The sequence below is a fragment of the Pteropus medius genome, unplaced genomic scaffold (assembly GCF_902729225.1).
Source record: "Pteropus medius unplaced genomic scaffold, Ma_sr-lr_union100, whole genome shotgun sequence".
NCBI lineage: Eukaryota > Metazoa > Chordata > Mammalia > Chiroptera > Pteropodidae > Pteropus > Pteropus medius.
Genome location: NW_024354496.1, coordinates 572,767 through 578,234, shown reverse-complemented (window position 1 = coordinate 578,234; position 5,468 = coordinate 572,767). Strand labels below are relative to the sequence as shown.

Genomic DNA, 5,468 nt, shown 5'->3' with positions numbered 1-5,468 from the left:
ATAAGGGGGGGCCCGAACTTGAGGGTGGAGCAATACATTGAGAAAAAAAATCTCCCAGCAATCCAGTCCCCGCCCTGAGCAAAAGATATTGCTAGAGAAATCTGATGCTCCTAGTGCACTGAATTTACACCAAGACAACAGCAAAGAACCCACACACTAATGGTCTAGCTTTAGAAGAGGTGTACCATTTCCAGGCATAAATATTATCTATCTCAGTCTCTAGCTTCTTACACATTATATCCAGCATCCAATTAAAAAGATATGCATCACACAAAAATAGGCAAGGGGGGAAAAAAAAAAAGACCCAGCCCTCAAGAGAAAGAGCAATCAATATAAGCAGAGCAAGAGAGATAATCATGTGTTCGAACTATAAAACGAGGAATAACTAGGAATATATTAAAGATGCTAGTCTGACATGTGGAAAACATGCATGAAGAGATGGGAGAATCTGGGCAGAGATCTGAAAACTCTTACACTATGGAAATGCTAGGATTTGTCTTAAAAAGCATGGTAACGGACATGAAGAATGCCTTCGGCTGGCCGTTCGGTAGACTCGGTACAGCCAAAGAAAGAATTGGTGAACTTGAACGTAGGTCAACGGAAATGACCCAAGCTGAAAGACTAAGGCAAAGAGGAAGGAGAAAACCAGAACAATAGAACAGAGCATCCAACAGCTGTGGGACAAGACCAAGCGATCTTACAGGGGTGATTGGATTCCTACCATAAGAAGAGAGACGAAACACAGCAAACTAGATATTTGAAACTATAGTGGCTGACAATTTTCAAAAAATAACAGAAGTCATCAAATGACAGTTCCAATTAAGTTCCCCCCACACACACGCATGCATGCCTAAACACGATATAACCAAGCTGTAAAAATTAAAGAGAAACCCTTAAAGGCAGCCATAGAAGGGAAAAAAGGCATTACATAGTTACACAAAGAAATAAAGATAAGAATTAGAGCAGACTTCTCATCAGAAGCTATGAAAACCAGAAGATTCTGGAGTGGCGTCTTTAAAGGGCTGGGAGGACAAAAAAGAAAGAGAAACAGTGTCTATCCAGATTCCATACCCAGAATGAAAACATCTGCCAGAATGAAAGAGAGATAAAAACTCAGAAATAAAAACGAAAACCAAGAAAATGCACTACGAGGAGAACCGAGGCATAAGAAACATTTTTGAAAGTTCTTCGATTAAGAGGAGTATGCTAACAGAGAGCCACTTGATTCTCAAGAAAAAAATAAAGGTTTCCGTAAATCAACATGTGAAAGATAAATATGGAAGATAATTTGTCTTGCTTTAATTGCTCTAAAACCCTTGATTTTCTAAAGCAAAAACAGAAGCAGTGTATTGTGTGTTTATAGCATATTAAAAGTAACATGTATTCCAAAATATGTGAAGGATGGAAGGGAGGGAGGAAGTATATCGTTGTGGTCTTCATACCAATTTAAAGGGTATCGTTTTATTTGTAGGTAGACTGTAACTAATGAAAGAAGTGTATTTTAAACCATAGGACGACCAATCAAGTTTTAAGAGGTATCAATAATCTAGGAATAGTGGAGATAAAACTAAATCATAAAAAATACTTTATTGAGATTCATAAGCTAATCAATATACCAAGAACTAAGGAGAAACTGAGCCGTTCTAAATGCTATATATATGATATATTAATATATTACATTAATAATATATTAAATATAGATAACCACAGAAACTAAGAAGCCAGTCCAGGCTCTAAGTATACCAACAGTCACCAGTAAAGCACAGACCAACCATCTACCATTTAAAAATTAGATTAAAACATTAGGACAAACACGGACTATACAGACGTGACCGAAGATGTGGAAGAAAACACTGTGACACAGAGTAACTCCTGTTTAGGAAACAAACTAAATCATCCGCCAGGTCACATTATGCATCAAGCAACTTAAGCAATTGATTCAAATTTAGTTTCACACTAAGTCACCCATTCCTGACCTGCATTTTTAATACTCTATTCTCTTTGACCTTTAGATGCTGATACGGACGAGAAAGCTTCTCTGGGAAACCATCATAAAAGCAATTTCGTATCATTTCATTTTAGTCTCTGGACACAAGTCAAACGGATCGGTACGAAATGAGTCAGTCCGCCTCATCGGCGTGAACACACACCGCGGGAGAAAACCAGTCCTAAAATAACCGCTCAACAAACCAGCAGTGACTCCATCCTTGTTGTAGAAACAACATTTACATCACAACGATGTACCTGTAGGTTTAGAGAGGATGATTTAGTCATAATTCTACTTCTTATAAAAAGAATGTGCTGTTACTGTCTTTCTGTATCTCGAAATTCCCCCAATAATCAGTCATTCTACGCAATGTATTCATATTTGAGATCAGAAAACTTCTGGGTCTCTAGAGATACTTATAAACCTACCTAATTCTGATTCTAAATTAAATATTATAAAAATATTTCCATTACAGTCACGATCAAAGTCATGGGTCACAGTAAACTTAACAGAACAGAAGAAACATTACATTTATGAAGCATATCACACCGTACCGATTTAGGACATAGCTTTAAAAAAAAACAATTTCAAATATTCATTTGGTCCTTAGACTTTTTTTTTTTCAAATAGGCCCCTTTGTGAAACTCGACACGCTGTAGGAATAGTATTTCACTTGAAGGCTCGAACTTTTCTGTTAACCTGTCAGCAAATACTGATGACGGTGTCCACGCAAACATTCTAGGTTGAACAGACTTCGTACGAAGTGGACCGTGGAACCGCCAGCTGGACTCACTTTGTCCCACGAAAATGACAGTTTCGAAAGTTTCACGGCTGTAGGACCCCGGCAAGTGGCATAGCATCTTTCCTTCATGTTTCCTCATGACTAAAAGAAAGTTGCTGTCTTACTAAATCACCTCTGAGATTTCTAGCAGGTCCCAAAAACGTATGTCGATGATCCTGAAAAAAATCACAGGAGGCGAAGACATCGCCCAAGGAGGTGACAGCCCCCTTCGGGCAGGTAAAATAGACCCAAATGAAATTCTAAATACCAGAGGTGTGCTCACATCCTAAAGCGACTTTTTAAAAAAAACTCGTGGTCAGAAAAAAAAAAAGATGAGAAAAATCTTGGCATTTATTTCATCCTAATAGAGCCATTTCTGTTAAGATAAATGAAGTTAGCTCACGATCATCTTTATTTCCGTCATCTACTCTGGGGAGCTGTCGGTCTCATTTTTCAAATCCCACTGTCTGGTTACCACGGGCCATTATTAGTCGTTGAGATAACACTTTCATAATCAAGAGTCATAAACCTCGGCTCTCAATCTCCTGTTTGCTTGATACACCCGAGACCACAAAATATACTTTCCCCAGACCTGCCTGAACAACCTGTCTCCCCAATCAACCGAAAACTGTAGAATATTCTTGCCCAGGATGCGTTTATATTTCTACCATTTTTTCCAAAAACTAATAACACTTTATCTTAGCAGAAAAACCGCCTCACCCTATTTGTCATTTGTCACCGCACTCCTATTTGTCATTTTCCTTTTCTTCGGAGCTATCCAAGTGTCTGTAACATCTACAGTTTCTGCTCATTGCAGCAAGCTCCTGACGATTTCTATCGACCAACTTTTTATCTGCTGAAAACAGACCCAACAGCATTTCCTCACTAAGATTCAAAAAAAAAAAAAGTGAAAACGTTTATCCGTAAAGATATAGGCACTCCGACGTTCACTGCAGCGTTATTCACGGTGCCCAAGACATAGAAACGACCTAAGTGTCTTGTCCTTCGATGGATGATTAGATAAAGAAGATGTGGTACATATATACAGTGGAATAATACTCAGACCACAGGAAAGGATGAAATACTGCCATTTTTGACAAGATGAATGAATTCTGAGAGTATCGTGCTAAGAGAAACAAGTCCAATGGAGAAGGATGAGAATAATATGATTTAACTCATACTCAGGATATAAAACAGAAAGCAACAGACGAACCAACAAAACAGGCTAATAGACACAGACAACGCTATGGTAGTTATCCCAGCAAAAGAAGGGGGGGCGGGGAAGTAGAGGATCAGGGGGTCAACAGACGGTGATGGAAGAGATTTGACTTTGGGTGGTCAACACAGAGTACAATACACAGATGGTGTATATTATAGAATCGTACACCTGACACTTATATAACGTGTTAACTGATGCCACCCCAATGAACTTAAGAAAATTAAGAAGTGGGTAAATGATCTGCTGATGGGCTCACCTTCAAGATGGAGGAGCATGACTTCCTTCACGCTCATCGAAAGAATGATCACAAGGAATGCTGTGCCCAAGAAGTTCACAGGGGACAGCTATTTAAATATTTACATCTTCTTTCTTTTCCTCCCGTTATTCTTCTTCTAGCATTTTCAAAGTTTAGGGGAGTTTGTCACTGATAAACTTCTACAAAAATATACTTGCCTGGGCCTACCAGACCCCAAGTATTAAGGAATCTCACCCAATTTACTCCAGTGTCTTCCGCAGATATGATGACTTTGAATGTAAGCCATGACATGAAAACTCGGGGAACACAGCGAAGCCTCCTGACGGTGATAGATTATGTTGCCCACGGAGTAATTTACTTTAAAAACAGTTCAGTATAAGACAGAACCATGCACCTGTGCAAGTGTCCTAGTAAACTTTAACCCACGCGCTAGAGGGGGCTATTTAGCGTAATCAGAAACCCACGCTTCAGAGGCAGATTTCAGGCGTTTCGAATATTGTTGCTGAAACGGACAGCAGAAGGCATGTTAATTAAAGACCTGAGTGCTGTTCTAAATGCAACGTTTAGGTACGAGGAGGAACAAGGGTGAGCGAGCTGGGTGGCGGGAGGAAAAGGCTTCAGCACAAGGCTCAAGATGCGGAGGTCGTTGGATTCCATACGTGAGCACCGAGGAGAAACCAGCTTCTGCCGTCAGGTCTCATGGCGCAAACACAGGCTGCTATGCTAACGCAGAAGGCACAGAAGTGTGGTCGTTTGGGACAGCTCAAGGCGATATTAGAAGAAAATTTGTACTCTTAGATATTCATTCTTAATAAAGAACGAAAACCAATAATTTAAACATCATTTTCTAATACCTAGAGAGAGAATGATAAAAGAAACCTAAAGAGTCTACGGCCACGCCACCCTGAACGTGCCTGATCCCGTCTGATCTCGGAAGCTCAGCAGGGTCGGGCCTGGTTAGTACTTGGATGGGAGACCACCTAGGAAGATCGGGTGCTGTAGGCGTAAAAAATAAAAAAAAAAACAAGGAAATCAGAATGAATTAACGAAAACAAGTAAATTAGTTGCAAACACAAAACCATACAACCGACACATACATCTAAAAGTGTTTGTTATTTTAAAAGACCAACTATTCACCTCATTTTAATAGCAGAATATATAAAAGTGAAAAAAGAGATAATAATAAAGACAATCGTAGATTCAGAGGAAATTAAAAGAATTCTAA

The 5,468-nt window shown here is 39.3% G+C and overlaps 1 pseudogene; it reads left to right on the top strand.

Annotated features, from left to right (window-relative positions):
• The first annotated feature begins 5,129 nt into the window (after positions 1-5,129).
• On the top strand, positions 5,130-5,248 carry LOC120594230 (uncharacterized; annotated as a pseudogene).
• Positions 5,249-5,468: the final 220 nt, after the last annotated feature.